The sequence below is a fragment of the Thalassophryne amazonica genome, chromosome 7 (assembly GCF_902500255.1).
Source record: "Thalassophryne amazonica chromosome 7, fThaAma1.1, whole genome shotgun sequence".
Classification (NCBI taxonomy): domain Eukaryota; kingdom Metazoa; phylum Chordata; class Actinopteri; order Batrachoidiformes; family Batrachoididae; genus Thalassophryne; species Thalassophryne amazonica.
The window spans coordinates 96,132,659-96,143,733 of record NC_047109.1 but is presented as its reverse complement, the minus strand read 5'-3'; positions in this window follow the sequence as shown (position 1 = coordinate 96,143,733).

The following is an 11,075-nucleotide window of genomic DNA, read 5'->3' as shown; positions in this document are numbered from 1 at the left end:
TATCTTTGGGTAATTATTGGAATTGCAGATAAACTGACAATAAACAAACATGAATTGATTTCTTTGGAACTACTGGTGACATCTTACTGGAAAAAACAGCAGTTTTTGCACTGTCTTTAAAGTAATTAAGGGTCATGTATCAAAGTGTACATTGGCCTACGTTGGTATAAATGGACTGTATTTGTGTAGTGCTTTCATGGTCAAACTGCTTTACTGTGATACCTCACATTCACCCATTCACAATGGTATCAGGGTGCTACCATGCAAGGCACTCAGCTGCAACCGTTGCATTACTATTATATGAAAATGAGCTACAAATGTTTTATTATATTAATTCTATTTTTGAAAATTCTGGGAAGCTTACGGCGTTGTGAGGTAGCTGGACCCAGGTGTTTAGTGATACAACTGGAGAATGAAGATTCCAGTAAGTAAGACAGGTTGTGAGGATCCTTGGGTACAACTGGAATGACTTTGTGTAAAAATAAGTAAATAAACCCTAGTATACTATAGGCCATGCCAATCAGAACGCTTCCCCTGTGACCCCCATATGCACATGACCTAAATTTGGTATTAAAATGCACAAATGAATTTATTACATTTTATAAGTGTGTTTCCCGCATCGGGAAGTGGAGCATTTAAAAAAAATAGTAAAATCAATTAATACATTTATTATCGAAAAATATTACTGAAGCGAATTTCAACCAATTAAATTCTTAGTTTCATCGATCTTTGTTGCCAACTAATGCTGCCGGAGTTGATTGTTCCGATTGGTAGTTAAAATGTTTACATCGAAGGATATCACCGAATTAACCACCTTGGAAATTGTCAGCTCTACTTCCACACTGGAAGAGAAGATAAGAAACGCACAATCCATCTCCAGGTCATTCTGCAACACCTGGGTGAACAGACAGCAGATGCTCTTATTGGCTTGCATTGTCTTACAGGCTGTGATTCGGTTCGTGCATTTTATGGCAAAGGGAAGACGAGAGCATTCAAATTAGCCAAACATCTTGCCCATTTCCTGTCTGCATTGCAGATGCTTGGCAACAACTTCAACCCAAGTAATGAAGTTCCAGCTGTACTGGAGGAATTCATTTGTCATTTGTAAGGCCACAAGACAGACAAGCAAGTGAATGATGTGCGGTATTCATTGTTTTCATTGTCTACCAGGAACGAGTTCTCGATTCCACCAAACCAAGATGTGTTGCTGAAGCATATCACTCGTGCCAACTACCAAGCTGCCATACATGAGCTTAGTTATGACAGTCAACCAGAAATACCATCACCAGTCGGAAATGGTTGGAAACTGATCGTCAACATGCTGGGGATAGACTGGATGGACATGCAGCCAGGCCAACAAAGTATCCTTGAGCACAGAACTGTGTACTTACAAGAACTGTGAAAACACCATCCAACCAGATGAGGATGAGCCTGATGATGATGATGACAACTTTGAAGCTGAAGAATCTTTCGAGGTAAGTTAACAACAACTAATTAACTGATGAATTCTTTCTCAGCAGCCAGTAGCACATAGACACTAAACTTTTACACTAGTCTTGCTCTTAAATGAGAAAGCTTTTAATCAATATTATGCATTGAACGGCAGCACAGCAACCACAAATTTGGAATAATCTTAACTGTAATTCAGTTAAGAATTATTATGGATCAAATTTTTTTTCTGAACATGTTCCAATTAAGACCTTAAAAAGTATCAATTGTGACTTCTGACAAGTTATTAAGTTTGACAGTTGAAAAGAAATATGTGGACCAAAGTTTAATTAAGTCTTCCAACAGCAGCAACCTTAATATTGTGGGTGAATCAATTTTAGGCTTATAAAGATCTGTGGCTGATTTTCTTACCATTTCCATCCATTACTGTTGCAGGTTTGATGACGTTAGTGATGAACTGGTGCAACCTACATACAGTTACCTACTGAGCTACTGATGACATCGGACGTGGACTCTTGCAAGCTGCAATGTGGCTAAATTGGACTTGGACATCTTACTGTTAGTTATAGTATTTGACACAATTCTAATTTCATGTGTAAGCATGCAGGTTCCAAAACTTTCAATGTGTGACACGTCTCCATCAGGTGGTACCACGATGGTTGAGCTTTGGCGCAGTGAGCCACATGAATAGTTTGGACACGTTGCTGTAGCAACCTACACTATTATGTAATGTAACTACTGTGTACTGGAACCCCAGTTCACTTCCACAGTGAACTGGGGTGCCAGTTCAGAATATGATGTTGTCCACATGTGTGGCACCTGGCATGTCTTGTGAGTGACGTGCTCAATATACAAAAAAGACTGATTTTTCAGAAGAGAAACTTTTTTTTTACTGCCAGAGAGGAATACTTGTTTAAGGGTGTTCAAACAGTATTTGGTCACACGTGTTGACTTGCCTTTGGCATCGCTGTAAGGAGAAGTTTGTGAAAGTGTTTGAAAATTAATTTAGATCAAAAGATGTTTTTTATTTGGTGGGTTATTGCATTATAGACATTTGTAATAGTTCTGAGAGTCTTTATGTTTGGAATTTAAGAGTTTCTAATTGGCATGATTTGGCCCAGTCAGTTTTTTTTTTATATATTGCCCGCTTAAAACAAAACTGGTATATAAAATAAATATTGACTGCTCTTTCATTCGGGCAATAGTGAAAACTATTTCCCCTCAATGATCTTGAGCCTATAATACTATTTTCCAAGACCGTAGACGGAGACCGAACTACTTGTTTTTCTGTATTTCAATTACGTGGGAATTCCCGGGAAATGCCCAACCATCTGGCGTGGGAAATGTTGGTAGTGTGATCAAGCAAACATTACCCACATTTAAAGACCAAATTCAGGTAGTGTGCAGGAGGGGGTCACAAGAATGACTTTCTAGCCACTTATTCATGCCATGGCCCATAGTGTATAGGGAGAGGAAGTATCACTTGCTTCATGAAGGAACATCAGCTTTGGCAGACATTTTGGCCATGTGGTGCATTTCTTTGTGCGTAACACAGCACAAAAGGCACCTGAGTGTCGAGGACCCCAGTGACTAGAGAAGACCTATTGGATGAACATGTTTCACCTGGCTGTGGCAGACAGATGGTTACTTTTGAGAGGTAGGCACTGACCTGTTGTCTGCCTGGATGGTTGACATCCAGGACCCAAGATTCATGGTGTCATGAATTGTGGCGAAGTTCAGCACTAGCACCTGACTTAATTTTACTCCAAATTAAAATATTTCTGTATGCCATAACATACTACGTCCTACAATAGCTAGCTAATGCTAGTTAGGCTAAACAGTGTGCCCAGTGTAGCCTAGCTTGTTAACTGTGGCATTAGCAATAGCGTTAGACAGCGTAGCCGTTATCATTATCAATCATGTTCATATCATGCAAAAGAGAATGTGTCATTATGTCAGATAACCTCACAACGAATGGTAATTTCATTTTGTTCTAACTGGTTCAGGAACAATCATTTTAAGGTGGAACTCAAAACCGGAAACATTAAAATACAGATTCTGTAAGCCCTGCTACAGACTGATGTCTATTAATGAGGAGGACCTGTGATCTTGGTATCATGAAGAAAAATTATATAGGTCAATGGAAATATGCAGATCTATAGGTCTGTTGTTTCTTAGTGAGTGTTCACATGAGTTAATGATTACAAACTATATAATCTTTATTTCATTTCTCAGTTTTGTTTTACAGCTCCGATGCTACTATTGTACATTAGTGTTTTGGTGTCACTTGGCAACTAGGTTGGCATAATGCTTCAAGTTGTTGTGAATCATAGCTATTAATTCACTATGCTTATACATCATTTACTGTTATCGATCTGCAGTTGGCCCGATGCTTCCTGTAATTTCATCTCCGTGTCTTTAGGCTCACATGCATTGAAGCTGTGCAGAACCCAAAAACATTAAACCCCCTGGAAGCTCAATATTAACAGAAAGAGTCATAAAGACATGAATGTGACCAATAATATGCCAACAATCTTAAGCAAGTTTTTAAAAAAGTGTTGTTTGTTTGTGAAGAATATGTCCTGATACTTCCTGTCTTAGTGTGCGTTTGTGAGATTTGAACACAAACCAGTCTGAAATGACAACTGGATGTCTTTGCTGTTAGGTCTCTTAACAAAGGGTTATTTTGGGAGACTCGGATGGTCAGATAGGTGTCATTGCAGGAGAACAAAGGTTGAAGTCTTTAGGGTGGTGGTGCTTGTGGTGTATGTATGATGCCTCCTGCAAAGATATCAGCATCGCCAAACACCTCTATTCAGGTATTCTATTAAATTTTCTCACATATCTCTTGATGTCAATGGTAAAGTGAAAGTCTTTACAAGTTCAACACTTTCACCAAAGTCACTGAGATTCTTGACACTAGTCTTGATGCAGGAGAGTCAGACACCTGCACCCTCTGATTCCTCACTCAGCATCTCAAATGGTGCACTCAATGTATCCATTTATTCTGCAAAGATTTTTAAGAAGTCCAGGAAGTCAAGTACACTAAACCTTTCCTCGCCAGCAAAGACACATAAGCTTCTGGTTTCCACAACTCTACCCAGCTCCCAGGCCATGCAAGCATTGAATAGTGTAGCAACCAGAACACATCCCTGAGGGACACCATTCTGCCCCAGCTCTGCAGTGCCTGTGTATGAATTTTCAGGATGTCCCAGAGAGCAGCCTGATTGACCAAATCAACCACTTTGCCCAAATCACCACAGGCTGCCAAGAAGCATTAGAATGGCAGTGCTTTGGCTGAGCTTATTGATCTAATAACATAATTTCTTCATTGGTTGTATTTTGTATTGATAATTTGATCTTACAAATGGGTCAATGTGATAGAGCAAAATAAACAAATAGTTGTACTTAAATATCATACTTGAGTGAACTCAAGTATAAACTTTGTTACTTTCCACTGCTGCAGGAGAGTTTTATTGTTATCAATGTTATAAGACAGTAAAAGTGGGTCAGATTTAATGAGAGATGAATTATGTGTTTGTGCTTCTTGGGTGTGGATCTCGTAAACAGAAAGGATCTCTGGGTGTCAGGAATCTGTCCTTCTCTCTCACCTCCACAGCGTAAAAACACAAAATTCTTTTCCATTGTTCTACCACAGATTCTTATAACACAAGCTTTAGAATAGCACGAAAAATTCTTATTGATGTGAGCCTTGAATTCCTGGGCCATTCATCCATCTCAGGTCTCCTTTTCAACTCACGAACGTGTCACACAGCGGAATCACACTAACTCCTCAACAGCGTTTACTCCTCTAGCGAAGCATATTGTTAGGAGAATCGTTCACTTTTTCATAAACGCGTCAAACTTGGCAGGTGAAGACATCTAATGGACCTAAATAAATTTTGATACAATGCCAAGCTGAAAGCACCCCATGAAGGCCACAATCCAAGATGGCCGACAGCCACCAAATCAGACACTTTTTATTTATTTATTTATTTTTAAAACCATTTTGAGGTCCTTAAGTCAGATTTATATACATTTCATCTTTCTATACACACTCACTCATCTTCAACCACTTTTCTGGGTTCGGGTCATGGGGGCAATATTATTCCTGATGTTTGGAAAACAGTTTTTGTGCTCACTTTACTGAAAGGCGGGGATCCCATTGTACTAAACAACTATTGCCCAATTTCCAACCTCTGCATTTTAGCCAAGGTTCTTGTAAAGCTGTTGAATGAGCAAATTAAGGGGAACTTGTGTTCTTTTAATATTTTATCTCCCTTTCAGTGTGGCTTCAGGAAACAGCACAGCACAGTGACTGCCAACATTAAGGTTTTAAATTATGTTGAAACATTGGATGGCAAGGACTACTGTGGTGCACTTTACACTGACCTGTCCATCTTGAAGGATCCACCCCAAATGCCAAAGAAAAAAACCCGAATGTGATGTAAAGTTCAAAGTAGTTTAAAAGAAGTAGACATATTACTCCAACAGCTAGAACACCTGGCTCATGGCGTTTGATTTTTAGCATCTTCAACATGGCTGCCTGCAGCCATCTTGGATTTTCCTTACCACTGTTGCTCTGGGGGTTAGTGAGGTTAGACCTTACTTGTGTGAAGCATGGAAATATAGACCTGGAATGGACGTGCGCGCCTCAATCTATTAGCGTCGCTCAGGACAGGAAGGCACCATTACTCAGGGTGGAGATGTTCAGATCATCAATAATAAACTGACCGCTTTTTTTTGCACTAGCGTCGCTATTTCTTAACGGATTTGAATAAATGTAGGCTTGTTTTAAAGCCATTTGAAAGCTCTTTCTAATGAACCTATGCATGCATGGGTGAAAAAAAAAACTGTTACATAAAATGCAGAAATTTGGGGAAATTATGACAAACTGTGCTGCCTTTTCTCTCTCTATTGTCACTATTTGTTAACAGATTTGAATAAAAGTAGGCTTGTTTTAAAGCCCTTTAATTGCTCTTTCTAATGAACCCATACATGTCTGGGTAGAAAAAAAACGTTTTATGTAAAGTGTGGAAATTTGGGGAAAATATGCCATTCTGTTCATTTACTGTGATGGTTTTTTCCTGTCATCATAATTCTCGATGTATTTTTATAAATGAAGCCTTGTAAGTTGTACTCAAGCTGATTAAAAGCTCTAACGAACCCATACATGCCTGGATAAACAATCCTTATGTATTAAAATATAAATCTGAAGTATGCCTTGCCATTGTGGTCATTTACCTTGCTGCTTTTTACACTAATATTATGGCTAGTCTTTTAATGACAATAACATATATATGATTTTTACTAACATTTTATTACAAGTAGATATAAAGCCATTCAGAATTTATAACTTTTGACCCTCAGTCCTCCCAACCACACTGTTAAAATTTAAATGCCTCCTGTGACCACCATGTACATATCATGTTAAACAACTGCAAGTATATATATAGACATTTAAACATTAAACATTTAAACATATGAAAACATTTTTGTTTCTATTTGTATGCATGTGAACACAGCTTAATGAAAAGAACTTATGGCGTTGAGTTATAGTCTCAGTATATTGACATTAAATTGCGACATAACTTTAAAATAGACATTTGTTTTGCATAATTACATTAAGGCTCTTGTACAGTTCAACTCAATCAATCAACTTTTTTCTTATATAGCGCCAAATCACAACAAACAGTTGCCCCAAGGCGCTCCATATTGTAAGGCAAGGCCATACAATAATTATGAAAAACCCCAACGGTCAAAACGACCCCCTATGAGCAAGCACTTGGCAACAGTGGGAAGGAAAAACTCCCTTTTAACAGGAAGAAACCTCCAGCAGAACCAGGCTCAGGGAGGGGCAGTCTTCTGCTGGGACTGGTTGGGGCTGAGGGAGAGAACCAGGAAAAAGACATGCTGTGGAGGGGAGCAGAGATCAATCACTAATGATTAAATGCAGAGTGATGCATACGGAGCAAAAAGAGAAAGAAACAGTGCATCATGGGAAACCCCCCACAATCTACATCTAAAGCAGCATAACCAAGGGATGGTCCAGGGTCACCCGATCCAGCCCTAACTATAAGCCTTAGCGAAAAGGAAAGTTTTAAGCCTAATCTTAAAAGTAGAGAGGGTATCTGTCTCCCTGATCTGAATTGGGAGCTGGTTCCACAGGAGAGGAGCCTGAAAGCTGAAGTCTCTGCCTCCCATTCTACTCTTACAAACCCTAGGAACTACAAGTAAGCCCGCAGTCTGAGAGCGAAGCGCTCTAATGGGGTAATATGGTACTACGAGGTCCCTAAGATAAGATGGGACCTGATTATTCAAAACCTTATAAGTAAGAAGAAGAATTTTAAATTCTATTCTAGAATTAACAGGAAGCCAATGAAGAGAGGCCAACACGGGTGAGATATGCTCTCTCCTGCTAGTCCCCGTCAGTACTCTAGCTGCAGCATTCTGAACCAACTGAAGGCTTTTTAGGGAACTTTTAGGACAACCTGATAATAATGAATTACAATAGTCCAGCCTAGAGGAAATAAATGCATGAATTAGTTTTTCAGCATCACTCTGAGACAAGACCTTTCTGATTTTAGAGATAGTGCGTAAATGCAAAAGGCAGTCCTACATATTTGTTTAATATGCGCTTTGAATGACATATCCTGATCAAAAATGACTCCAAGATTTCTCACAGTATTACTAGAGATCAGGGAAATGCCATCCAGAGTAACGATCTGGTTAGACACCATGCTTCTAAGATTTGTGGGGCCAAGTACAATAACTTCAGTTTTATCTGAGTTTAAAAGCAGGAAATTAGAGGCCATCCATGTCTTTATGTCTGTAAGACAATCCTGCAGTTTAGCTAATTGGTGTGTATCCTCTGGCTTCATGGATAGATAAAGCTGGGTATCATCTGCGTAACAATGAAAATTTAAGCAATACCGTCTAATAATACTGCCTAAGGGAAGCATGTATAAAGTGAATAAAATTGGTCCTAGCACAGAACCTTGTGGAACTCCATAATTAACTTTAGTCTGTGAAGAAGATTCCCCATTTACATGAACAAACTGTAATCTATTAGACAAATATGATTCAAACCACCGCAGCGCAGTGCCTTTAATACCTATGACATGCTCTAATCGCTGTAATAAAATTTTATGGTCAACAGTATCAAAAGCAGCACTGAGGTCCAACAGAACAAGCACAGAGATAAGTCCACTGTCCGAAGCCATAAGAAGATCATTTGTAACCTTCACTAATGCTGTTTCTGTACTATGATGAATTCTAAAACCTGACTGAAACTCTTCAAATAGACCATTCCTCTGCAGGTGATCAGTTAGCTGTTTTACAACTACCCTCTCAAGAATCTTTGAGAGAAAAGGAAGGTTGGAAATTGGCCTATAATTAGCTAAGATAGCTGGGTCAAGTGATGGCTTTTTAAGTAATGGTTTAATTACTGCCACCTTAAAGGCCTGTGGTACATAACCAACTAACAAAGATAGATTGATCATATTTAAGATTGAAGCATTAAATAATGGTAGGACTTCCTTGAGCAGCCTGGCAGGAATGGGGTCCAATAAACATGCCGATGGTTTGGACGAAGCAACCAATGAAAATAACTCAGACAGAACAACCGGAGAGAAAGAGTCTAACCAAATACCAGCATCACTGAAAGCAGCCAAAGATAACGATACATCTTTGGGATGGTTATGAGTAATTTTTTCTCTAATAGTCAAAATTTTGTTAGCAAAGAAAGTCATGAAGTCATTACTAGTTAAAGTTAATGGAATACTCAGCTCAATAGAGCTCTGACTCTTTGTCAGCCTAGCTACAGTGCTGAAAAGAAACCTGAGGTTATTCTTATTTTCTTCAATTAGTGATGAGTAGAAAGATGTCCTAGCTTTACGGAGGGCTTTTTTATAGAGCAACAAACTCTTTTTCCAGGCTAAGTGAAGATCTTCTAAATTAGTGAGACGCCATTTCCTCTCCAACTTACGGGTTATCTGCTTTAAGCTACGAGTTTGTGAGTTATACCACGGAGTCAGACACTTCTGATTTAAAGCTCTCTTTTTCAGAGGAGCTACAGCATCCAAAGTTGTCTTCAAAGAGGATGTAAAACTATTGACGAGATACTCTAACTCCCTTACAGAGTTTAGGTAGCATTTAAACTAACATATTCATCCTGCTGTAACCAGGTTTCTGTTAGGCAGCATAAATCAATACGTTGATCAATTATTATATCATTTACCAACAGGGACTTAGAAGAGAGAGACCTAATGTTTAATAGACCACATTTAACTGTTTTAGTCTGTGGTGCAATTGAAGGTACTATATTATTTTTTCTTTTTGAATTTTTATGCTTAAATAGATTTTTGCTGGTTATTGGTGGTCTGGGAGCAGGCACCGTCTCTACGGGGATGGGGTAATGAGGGGATGGCAGGGGGAGAGAAGCTGCAGAGAGGTGTATAAGACCACAGCTCTGCCTCCTGGTCCCAACGCTGGACAGTCACAGTTCATTTTAGTACTGGAGAATTTGTTTTTGTAGTTGGTGCAGTTGATGGTGAAGCACTGGCTGCCTTTTTTCCCCTCATTTCACTTCTGTTTAACTGGCTCAAGGTCTCTCTCCACCCTTAGTAATGGCCGCCGTGCGGCACGCCGCTAGTCACGTGATGTCCATTCCAGTCTATTTCCATGGTGTGAAGCACCTTGAGGCAACTCTGTTACAATTTGGCGCTATATAAATGAAAATAAACTGAAAAAATTGGATTTGCGACGAGTGCTTTGCTCATACAATTTCTGTGTAAATCGTAATTTTATTTATATATATATATATATATATATATATATATATATATATATATATATATATATATACACATATATAAGCACGGTGGCTTAGTGGTTAGCACTGTTGCCTCACAGCGAGAAGGTCGTGGGTTCAATTCCCATGGCCTTTCTGTGTGGAGTTTGCATGTTCTCCCCGTGTTTGCGTGGGTTTCCTCCGGGTGCTCCGGTTTCCTCCCACATCCAAAGACATGTGGGTTAGGTGGATTGGACTCTTTGAAATTGTCCGTAGGTGTGTGTGTGGGTGTGTCTGTGTTTGTTTGTCTATTTGTGGCCCTGCGACAGACTGGCGTCCTGTCCTGGGTGTACCCCGCCTCACGCTCTATGACTGCTGGGATAGCCTCCAGCCCCCCGCGACCCTTAATTGGACTAAGCGGTAGAAGATGAATGAATGAAAATATATATATATATATATATATATATATATATATATATAAATTCTTAAGTTTGTGCCGAGTTGACTTCCTGTCTTCCTCAACACCATGCATGTCTGTGAATGGTGGGAAAAATTACCAGCAGCAGGTGATTCAAGTCAAATGCGGTGTGGTCTTGCCCTTTCCAACAACAGGGGGCTAATATTGAACTATTTCATTTCTAAATGTTGGTCTTTGACATCAATGTTGTCTGTGTTTGATGGACAGCCTAACGTAAAGATAAAAAATGTTGGAAGCAGTTAGCTAGCTCCAATTACGCTAACCATTGTGTCCAGCATAGCCTAGCTTGTTAACTGCAGCACAGACTATAGAGTAACATACATATAGCCTATATCAATTGACATTTTATACAACTCG